This window comes from Mus caroli, chromosome 4, assembly GCF_900094665.2.
Source record: "Mus caroli chromosome 4, CAROLI_EIJ_v1.1, whole genome shotgun sequence".
Taxonomy (NCBI): Eukaryota; Metazoa; Chordata; class Mammalia; order Rodentia; family Muridae; genus Mus; species Mus caroli.
The window spans coordinates 133084912-133096192 of NC_034573.1; the positions used below are offsets into that span (position 1 = coordinate 133084912).

Consider the following 11281-nt stretch of genomic DNA (forward strand, 5'->3'; position numbering starts at 1 on the left):
TTCCTTCCTTCCTTCCTCCCTCCCTCCCTCCCTCCCTCCCTTCTCCCTCCCTTCTCCCTCTCTTCCTCCTTCTCTTCCTTTGGTTTTGTTTTGTTTTGTTTTGTTTTGTTTTAAGACAGGGTTTCTCTGTTATGTAATCCTGGCCATCCTGGAACTTGCTGGCCTCAAACTCAGAGATCTGTCTGCCTCTGCCCCCTGAGTACTCGGATTCCCAAATAGTTCTACCAACTGTGCACCAAGCATTCAAACACACGAGCCTATGGGGGCTGTTCTCGTTCAAATCACCACACAGTGGACAGGCATTTTTTCAAATCTTCAGCTTCTTACAGTGTTGTTGGAGCAAGGGTTTTGTCTTCTGGACCCACTCCTTCTTTCAACCTTGGTCTGGATCCAGGAAGTACTCGAAGGTTGCCTATCACCTTCTTAGTCTGGTTCACCCAAGACATGGCATGGACCCTGGCTAGTTCAGTCTTCCTTGAGTCCAGTGAAGAGCAAACCCATCCATTGTTGCAGTCCATATATTTCAGAACTCACGGCAAGTGTTCCAAAACCTCATAGTTTCCATCTGCTTCAGATAAAATAGAGATATCACACAACAGGACAAGACTAATGTATAGACTGCTTGTTTCATGTACATTAGGATGGGCTCTTTGCCCGAGCCTGATCTGTAGCCCTCAGTCTTACCTCCATTCCTTTCCCATGGAGTCCATCCTGATCCTGTTTCTAGTGCATGAGGGAAGACACAGGCATAGACTCAATGCATGTAGGCTGTATCTACTCTAAGCTTTTCTCCATACCCAGTTGTCCCTTTTTGGATGACTCAATAATGTCGATGGCCTCTGAAGTCCTCTAAGCTAGTGCCATTAGAAGCCTCTGATCTTGGATTTTTCCTGACCCAGAGGTGTCTTTCCCTCATAATAGGGACCTCCCTTCCATAGTACTTGGTTATACTCAGTTAGAATCTTCTGTGCAATCAGCACATGCCCTTCGCCTGGTAAGGTAGAGCTGGTAAGGGTACTACTTCCTATGGGGGTAGTCAGCACGGCTCCAACAGGAAGGGAAGTGGGGGGGGGGAGGGGAGAGCCAGGCTCCCATCATCGTCTGTAGTGTGTTAATTTAACTGCCAGAGAAGGTCTCCTTGAACAGTGGTGGAAAGAGCTCATTTAGCAGGTCCTGCAGAATGGAAATGGCCAAGGTCTGGTTCTCCAGCAGGCTTTTCACTGCCAGCTGCAGGAGTGTGGGTGGGGCCAGGAAGTTCATCCTGATGCTTCTTCATGCAGAAGGATTCTGGAGAGGCTTTCGAAATGACAACCCGTTCAGGCTAAGATTTAGGAGCCCTTCTCTCTCATCACAGGATAACATCAGGGCCAGAGTCCCTTTTGTGACATCGGAGGAGACCTCAGAAGATCCCATTACAGTCAGTCTTTAATGACGTCAAAGCTGTGGGGTCTTGCTTGGCAGCATGGTGAACCCAAAGTCTCTCATGTTGTGAGACCCCGACTTAGAGCGTTTCTCCCTGGAAGGTAAAGCCCCTGATCCCCAAGCTTGTTTTCCCTGATCTTTAAAAATACAGCTAGAAAGAAGCTCTTTGTTCTCTATAGCCAGCAAAAGATCTTTTTGTTTCTATACTGTACAACCGGAGATGCCTGCCTTCCTGTGCCAAGGACATGGAGATAGACGCTGGAGAGGAGGCTGCAGCTCACTCCCCCCCTCACCAGAAAGGAGCTGTAGCCAACTCTCCTCCCAACTCCTCCCAACTCTCCTCCCAGCTCCTCCCAGCTCCTCTCAACTCCTCCCAATTCCTCAGCTAGCTGTTAAAAAACCCCTACTGTCACCACTCGGGGTCGAACTCCCCTGCCCTGCACAGTGGAGGGACTTCTGTCCTCAAGCTAGCTGATAATAAAACCTCTTGCAGTTTGCATCAGGTGTGGTTTTCTCTCGGGACACTGGGGTGCTGGCCAGCTCATCCCGGGACTTGAGCGGAGGCCCAGCATCAGGGGCCTTACAATGTGAGCTTTACATCACCATTATTCCACCCAATCTCAATCTCTGCTCCTCTAAACCCTGTTCTACAGGTGGGATACAGGAGACAATGCTGAGCCCCATTCTTTAAGGTGAACCATCTCTGATCATCTCTCACCCCCTCAAAGGAAGGTCATACATTCAGCCTGCTTGCACTCGCTAGTCAACTAATGGGACTGGCTTAGAACAGCTGAGCAGAATCTGTGACATGGGTGAACTTATTAATAAAATTATACCCATGAGTACAGGTGCCCACAGAGGCTAGAAGACACAGTTGAATCCCCTGATGCTGGAGTTACATGTGCAGCTGTGAGCTGCCCAGTGTGAGTGCTGGGAACCAAATTCAGATCACCTGAAAGAGAAGCACAAACGGGCTGTTCATTGCTAAGTTGTCCCGCCGGCTCCTGGTGCCCAGTTACTTTTACTTTCAAAAGTTGTAGAACCTGCCATGCTTGTGCTTAGCTGTATTCTAGCATTTAAGAATCTGAGGCAGGAGGATTGTTAATTTGATGCCAGTCTGAGGACACAGCAAGGCACTATCTAATCCAAGCACAGGAGTATAACTTCAGCTGAATGGCATTTTAGTGTTTTTACATTTATTCACTTCGTGTGTGTGTGTGTGTGTGTGTGTGTGTACTTAAGTCTTTTAATGTTGCTCAGAGGCAAAGCAGTATATGTGTGCTGGCATTTTCATGCCACATCATGCATGTGGGGGACAGAGGGTAACTCACAAGGGTTAGAGGGAAACACTACCATATATATATATATATATATATATATATATATATATATATTCACTTTACCACCCAATAACAACCCTTTTTTGCCTCCCAGTACCTTCTCACACAAATCCTCTATTCCACCTTCCCCTTCTCTTTTAAGAATAGGAAGCTCTCTCTGGGTGTCACCTCTTACACTACCCCCCACCCCATCAAGTCGATGCAGGACTGGGCACATCCTGTCCCCCTGAGGCCAGACAAGGCGGTCCATTTAGGTACCTTTAGCCACCTTTCCTGGCTTCTCAAAACCTTCTCACTTCCCCATCTGTAGTACTGGGATTGCATTTGGAACTCCCACATTTAACTAGAGGGCTGTATTTTAAAAACACCTGTATACAGGGCTATAGAGATGATTCAGTGTCTAAAAACACTTGCTGCTCTTGCAAGAGGACCCAAGTTCCATTCCCAGTACCCACATGGCAGCTTATAATCACATGTAACTCCATGATGCCTTTTTTTTCTGACCTCCAAAGTCACAAGGCATACTTAACTATGTATTTTAAGAAAACAAATCCCTTCAGACGTGGTAGCTTAGGCCTCTGATCCTCAGTACAGTATGTATGGATGCAGTCCCACCCCCTGCACAGTATGTATGGTTGCAGTCCCACCCCTGGCAAAAAGTCACCCCCTCCCAAGATAAATCCCAATCTAATCGCCTTTCTCACTTGACAACAACAAATATAACCTCCCTGTCAAAGAAATTCTGGGGTAGGGTAGGGCTGGGGTGGAGAGAGGTCTCAGCAGTTAAGAATGTTTGCCATGGGGCTGGTGAGATAGCTCAGTGGGTAAGAGCACCCAACTGCTCTTCCGAAGGTCTGGAGTTCAAATCCCAGCAACCACATGGTGGCTCACAACCATTCATAACGAAATCTGATGCCCTCTTCTGGAGTGTCTGAAGACAGCTACAGTGTACTTACATATAATAAATAAATAAATCTTTAAAAAAAAAAAGAATGTTTGCCAGACCCGTATCAGGCAGCTTACAGCTGCTTGTAACTCCAGTTACAGGGGCTCTGACTTTTTTTTTAAATTTTTTTTCTAAGATTTATTTATTTATTATATGTGAGTACGTGAGCACACTGTAGCTGTCTTCAGACACTCCAGAAGAGGGCATCAGATTCCATTACAGATGGTTGTGAGCCACCATGTGGTTGCTGGGATTTGAACTCAGGGACCTTCAGAAGAGCAGTCAGTGCTCTTAACTGCTGAGCCATCTCTCCAGCCCCGGGGGCTCTGACTTCTAACCTCTGTAGACATATATATACACATAGCATACACTCACACACATATCCATGTAAACAATACAAATTAAGACTGTGGCTCAAGTCTTCTGGCCCAGTGTTCAGGTGGTGGAGGCCAGAGGAACATGAGTTCAAGGTCATCTTAGCTACGTATGATGTTAGAAGTTATCCTGAGCCAGGAGACCTTTTTTCTAAATGTCAAAATCAAACTTGCTCATGTGCAAGTGTGCATGTACACACACACACACACACACACACACACACACACACACACACACAATCCAGGGTACTAAAACAAACTGAACCCAAGCATAATTCAGGATGATTGAGCAACTTGGTCTATAAGTCCAGTTACTGGGAGGCTGGGTAAGGGTGGTGACAGGGTAAGGGAGGTGACAGGGTAGGGGTGGTGACAGACACATGCTGACTTCCAGCACTCAGGAGTCAGGGCCAAGAAGATTGCAAATTCTAGCCAACATGAACTACATGATCAGTGCCAGGCCAGTTTAGGCAAGATTAAACAAAACAAAACAAAACAAAACCCTTGTCTCAACAAAACAAAAACTGTTCAAATCCCATCAGGCACATCTCCAAGACTGGAGAGACCAGCCTGGCCTACACAGTGAATTCTACATAATAAATTAAACCTACAAATTAACAAACAGAAAACATTGTGACGAATCAAAGGTTTGTTGGGAGCCAAAACCAACCTGTGTATGAAAAGAACCAGGAGCCAGTTTTCTTTGCCATCTTGGACCTATGTCCCCAGTGGCTATGGTCTAGCCCAGGTGAGATGGGGTGTCCCAATGGAGGTCCAGATCTGGACAATAAAGACTGGTTCCCAATCAGGCAGGAATAGGCTCCCAGACTTCCAAGTCTCTTCAATGCTATCCACCCCTTAGCTGCCTCAGCTTCTAAACACAAGCTGTCATCAGATTGAATGTTTGAGTTTCCACCCAGATACTTGTTGATGATAATGGGGTAGGGGTGGATAGTCTCTTCTGTAACTACTTCCTGCTGAACTGGGGTGCAGTTGTCAGGGTCCAGGAAGGCTGGAATGTTGGTCAAGAGGCTGGGCGGGTAGGGAGTCAGGCTTTCTTGAGAAGCCAGACAATAATAATTTTTGGAAGTTTGGGTGTGTCAAACTGACCAGCTTTTAATGAAGGAAAGATATTGGACTGAGACTACGATGAAGGGCAGTGGACCATTTTTGGGATTATTCCACAAATTCAGAGATTTACTTCCCATCCGAACTCTCTCTCTTACATTTATTTCATGTGTGTTAGTGTGTGTATGTATGTGGGCACACCTGTGCCATAGCATACTTGTAGATGTCAGAGAACAACTTCTGTTTTGAGTCGGGGCCTTGCTGTATGTAGCCTAGGTTGGTTTGAAATTCATTATGTAGCCCAAGCTAGCCCATGAATTTATGGCAATTCTTATGCTTCAGGCTCCCAAAATGCTGGGACAACAAGAGTGAGCCTCAAAGCCCAGTTTATTTAGGGAGCTTTTTCCCCGTTTTGAGAGAGGGTCTCAACATGTGACTCTGTTTAGCCTGAAACTGTAGGCTGGTCTCAGATGCATACTAATTGGCCTGCTCCTGCCTTTGGAGTACTGGGACTAAAGGTGTATAGCATGACCTGCTTAATGGATTTTTAAAAGCTAGTTTTACTCGAGTATGTATGTATGTATGTGTGTATGTATATATATATATATATATATATATATATATATATATATATGTATGTGTATATGTATATATGTATTTTATCATTATCTTTCAATGTTGTTCTGGCTGTCCTGGATTTTTGTTTATGTCCTTGAATTCACAGAGATCATCCTGCCTCTATCTTCTGAGTGCAGAGTTTAAAGAACTGAGCCACTGTGCCTGGCTAGGTTGTGTCTTAGATTATTTTTATCATCATTATTATTATTGGTGGTGGTACTAGTGTTATATACGTATTATGTGTGGTGGGGGTGCTTACAAACTGTGACACACAGGTAGAGGTCAGAAGACCTGTGTCTTCTGAGGACAATAGTGTGTGTGTGGTTGGTTGATTCTTTCCTCCCTTCCACCTTTACCTGTCTATATTCTAGGGATCCAGCTCAGATGGCTGCTGAGCCATCTCTCCAACCTAGATAGTAGGATATTAAGTTCCAGGCCAACTAAGAAACCTTAAGAGCGTGAAATGGAGCAGAGGGTGGGAGCTAGGTCAGCACTAGAGTGCTTGCTGTCTGTGTGTGGGGCCCTGGGCTTCGTCCACAGCCTGAGAGGACATCTAGAGGTTCCGAGTGTCATTTACAGTTTGGAATAATAATGGCCGTAGCCCCTTTGGACTGTTGTCTCATGCACTTGATAATGATTTTTTTTTCTCCTGTCCTATGGACTGAATTAAAGCTAAGTGTGTACTATACTTATACTAGCCCCTTGGCAGCAGCTCTGTCCCCAGCCCTTTTGTACCTTTTTGGTGTTACAAGAAGATTTTTCTCAGTTGCCTAGGCTGCTGTGGACTTGGTCTTTGCCTCAATTTGCAATGTTCCTGCCTCAACTCCTGCTTGCTCCAGCCCAAAGATTTATTTTTATTATATGTAAGTACACTGTAGCTGTCTTCAGACACACCAGAAGAGGGCATTGGATCCCATTACAGAAGGTTGTGAGCCACCATGCGGTTGCTGGAATTTGAACTTGGGACCTTCAGAAGAGCAGTCATTGCTCTTAACCACTGAGCCATCTCTCCAGCCCCCTGCCTCAACTCTTAAACGGCAAGGACAACAGAAGCAAGACAAGCAGTTTGAGTATGAGAAAGGCCTGGTCTATATAGAAAATTCTAGGTCCATGAAGGTTACAGGGTGTGACCTGTGTCTCATTTAAAAAGAAATTTGGGTGTGGTGGTACATGACATATGTTCCAGCACCTAGTGGGGAGAGGCAGGCAGGCAGATCTCTGTGAGTATTCTTTTTTTTTTTCTTCAAGATTTATTTATTATATGTAAGTACACTGTAGCTATCTTCAGACACACCAGAAGAGGGCATCGAATCCCATTACAGATGGTGTGAGCCTCCATGTGATCGCTGGAATTTGAACTCAGGACCTCCGGAAGAGCAGTCAGTGCTCTTAACCAATGAGCCATCTCTCCATCCCCTCTGAGTTTTCAAAGTCAGTACACAGTGAGCTCCAGAACAGCCAGGATTATGTAAAGAGACTCTATATTAAAATAAAGCAAAGCAAAACAAACAAACAAACAAACAAACAAACAAACAAAACCAAAACTTTCAGGTGCTACCAACCATACTGCCAGAGAGATACTGCCTTTCTCTACTGTGTGCTTGCTCTCTGATACCCCAGACTGCCACAGCTCCTAACACCAGAGCTTCTAGGTCATTATCACCTAAGTCCTCAGGTCTGATGGCAAGATACCCTGTGGCACTGAGGTCCTGCTTCCAGTGTTAGCTGTTTACTAGAAACTGAGTTTTAGTATGTTGTCCAGGCTAGACCCAAAACTTGTAGTAAGCTTTCTTCAGTCTCCTGAGTGCTGAGATATAAGCTTGAGCTATCACTCTGGCTTTACCTTCTTTTTCATTAAAAAAAAAGGTATGTGTATTTTCTGTATGTCTGTGGGTGTATGTGGAGGTCAAAGGGCAAACCCCAAGAGTCAGTTTTCTTCTTCCAGCACTCGAGTGTGTGACTGAACCCAATAGCCTAGTGCTGTGGCAGGTCTCCTTATCTATGAGCCATTTCACCCACCCCACAGCCCCCACTCTCTATTGCATGTTCTCTAGCCAGTGTGCTGGCTGACACTTTCTGAAGCATCCTCTACCTTCTGGAAAACCTTTGTTCTCAAAGGCAAGTTTCTTCATTGTTTTAGAGCAAGGGTCTATATAGCCTGGACTGGCAATGAAGCTTGCTATGTAGGGAAAAAATGACTTTGAACTGATCCTCCTAACTCTTAACTTTTTAGTTCTGAGATTACAAGTATGCCCCACAGTGTCTGTCTGGTGCATGCAGTGCTTGCTGGACAGTGCACCTTTGAGAATACTGGGCAGCAACTGCTCTATAAACTGAGCTTTCTTCCCAGGCTACTTGCTGCAGTATTAATGGGAACATCTTCCTGCCTTCTGAGAAGATGCCACAGCAGATGACTGGTAGAGAGCATCCAGCTCAGCCCCTGATCCAGAACATATTCGTAACTTTGCCAATAATAATATCAGCTTTAAAAAATGTCTATTCGTCAGGCACAGATTAAAACTCCTATCCCTAGTGACTCATACTTAGAACTAAGTGGGTCACAAATGAATACAATTCCGCCAGGTATGTTGGCTCACAACTGTAGTCAACCCAAGAGGAAGGTGGAGACTGGAGACTGGCTACGAGTTGGAGTTCCAAATCAACCTTAGGTACAGAGCAAGATTCCATCTCTGAAACTCTAAGTCTCAAATAAATGGCTGAGGTGCCTATTTAACATATCAATGTGGACCGGGCTGCCATGTTCTCCCAGTACCCCTTGTTACAGGGTATGGCTGGCACACTCCACCTTCTACCCCAAATTCTCCAGCTTGGGTTGCCCTTCTCTATATAACCCAGCCATTTTTGTTACCTGCTCCCTTTTTACCTTTTGACCTTTTGGTCGCAGCACCCGGGTCTCCTTGCTGGTCTTCTCCACTCCCCTCGGCTTTCAATGGCTCAGGGGTTATGTCCACTCTGAACTCCCCCAGCTGTCTGCCTATGCTTCCCTTTTCCCCTACAATAAACCTTCTCCTCCACCATACTTAGAAGCAGTCATGTCCTTATTTTATTTTTTTTCATTCATGAAAGAAATGCAGAACAAAGTGAATTAACAAGAAAATAAATAAGTACAACAAATACAGAAAACAAACTGAATGGAGTGAATTAACGCATCAGCTTTTGACTTTCACGGAATCTCAGTGTTTTTTTTTTAATTATCATTTTTTGAGTCAGAGTTTCACTATGTAGTTCTGGCTGTATTGGAGCTCTACGTAGAGCAGGCTGCTCCGGACGTCACAGGGATCCGCCTGAATCGATCACAGGAGTTCTGGGATTAAGGGCGTGAACCACTTTCGCGGCTTTCAGGATTTTTTTTTTCCTCGTCTCTGTGAACTTGGCTTTACCTCCCCAGAGATCCGCCTGCATCTGCCTCTCCGCGGATGTGCGCGGTTTTCTAGGCTGTTTTTTTCTTTCTTTTTTTTTTTTTTTTTTTTTTTTTTTTTTTTTTTTTCTTTTCCACGGAGACTATGTTGTCAATCAATACAGAGACAGAAAACGCCCAGACGTGGCGGAAACTCAGTCATCCAATCAGTGGACGGCTTGTGGTTGACAGGCGGGACTACAAACCGGAAATGTGAGACAGAATACGCGGACCGGGCGGGGGCGACAACAAAACAAAAACAAAACCAAAAAACCAAAATACCAAAAAACGCCGAAAAACAAAAAAATATAAACCGCTTCAGGCCGGAAGTATAAAAACGGAACGCGGAAGTGTGGGACCGGATACGGATGAAACGCTTCAGGCCGGAAGTGCGAGACAGATACGGATGAAAACGCTGCAGGCCGGAAGTGCGAGACGGATGAAAACGCTTCAGGCCGGAAGTTTGAAGTGAAGATGGCTATAAAAGCTTTAGAGAAGCTCGGGAAGACACTCACCAGCACTTGGAGTCCGAGCTTGGACTGACTGCCTGGGCCTGCTGGGATTCTGAGTTCTGCCATCAGTTCTTGTTTCTGGTAAGTCAGTCACCTCCAGAAGGGCACAGTTTTGATTGAGGCCACTTGACCCAAGATGCCAAAGGAACTCTGATTTCTTCTCTTCCCAGGAACAGATCGCAGGCATTGAGTTTACTAATAGTGACGCTTGCCATCATCTTCGACCTTAATTTGCTGGTTTCATTTATTATTTTATTTTATTTGAGGCACGGCCTTACTTTGCTGCCCAGGCCCACCTAGAATGCAGATCAGCCAAGAGTGCTTTTAAATTACCTGGCAATTGTGCGTCAGTCTCCCCAAGCTGGAACTACAAGCTGAAAGTTAATGGAATATCTAGAATTATACCTTGGTTTGTGTCAAGTTAAATTTTTTTTTTTTTTTTTTTTTTTTTTTTTTTTTGATGAGGCCTTAGTCTAGCTCAGATTGGCTTCAGACTGCCTCACCCCTCTGAATGTTAGAATTAAAAAGCTGATTCAATATTTAAGGCTTATTTTAATTTTTCTTTTTAGAGACAGGGTCACATGCAGAACATGGTAGAATTCACATGTTGTCTCATCATATCTGACTTCACATTTTAAAATTTTCATTTCATTTTATTTTGAAATCATAGTCTTATCTGATCCTTTTAATTCCATCTTCTCAGCGTTTGGATTTTATTTATTTACATTCTTACTTTGTTTTTTTAAGGCAGAGTTTCTCTGTAGCTCTGGGTGTCCTGGAATGCACAGAGATCCATTTGCCTCTGCTTCTTGAGTATTTGGTTTTGAGGCATGCACTACCATGTCTAGCTAGTGTTGCCCACTGACTTTAAAATTTCTTAAACACAGAGTCTCATTTAGCTTGGGCTGGTCTCAGTTGAACCCCTGACCTTCTAACTCTACATTTGATTGATTAGCTTGAAATTCCTTAAATTTTACATCATAAGTTAATGTTTTGAAATTTGAGATCTAAATTGAGATTTGTTTTCTTTCTTTCTTTCACTTTTTTTTTTTTAATTTTTCAGAGACAGGGTTTCTTTTTTGTACCCCCTGCTGTCCTGGAACTAGCTTTGAAGACCAGGCTGGCCTCAAACTCACAGAGACCTGCCTGCCTCTGCTGCTTCCTTGGCATTGGGATTGAAGAGGTTTTATGACACAGGACTACAAGTCCCATCTCGTCTGAAGACTGAAGCTGTAGGAATGTAGTTTGTTTAGTCTGGATAATTTGACATGACCTTGATCCAAATTAAAATAAAAAGAATCCAGGTGGGCTGCTTGCACACTTCTGGCTTTCCAGCCCTAGAAACACAATGATCTCCAGTTCAGGGCTAGACTGGGGTATATAAAGTGATCTTGTTTACATAAAATGAAACAAATGAGTTAGGAATGCAGCCTACTGGCAGAGTGCTTGTCTAGTTTGGGCCAGACCCTGAGATCAAACCCAAACAACCTCACCTCAAAATTATTTTGAATCTGTTTTTTTTTTTTTTTTTTTTTTTTTTTTTTTTTTTGTATGGGTGTTTTGCCTGTATATGTGTATGCACC

General features: G+C 44.3%; 1 protein-coding gene across 4 annotated transcripts in view; it reads left to right on the top strand.

The window, feature by feature from the left end:
• The first annotated feature begins 9599 nt into the window (after positions 1 to 9599).
• LOC110292888 (PRAME family member 8-like) overlaps positions 9600 to 11281 on the top strand; it is an 8664-nt gene continuing 6982 nt past the window's right edge. For all 4 annotated transcript variants that reach the window (XM_021160541.2, XM_021160540.2, XM_029476670.1 and 1 more), the window contains exon 1: positions 9600 to 9779. The gene's annotated coding sequence lies outside the window, so the exon portion shown is untranslated. The remainder of the gene's footprint in view (positions 9780 to 11281) is intronic.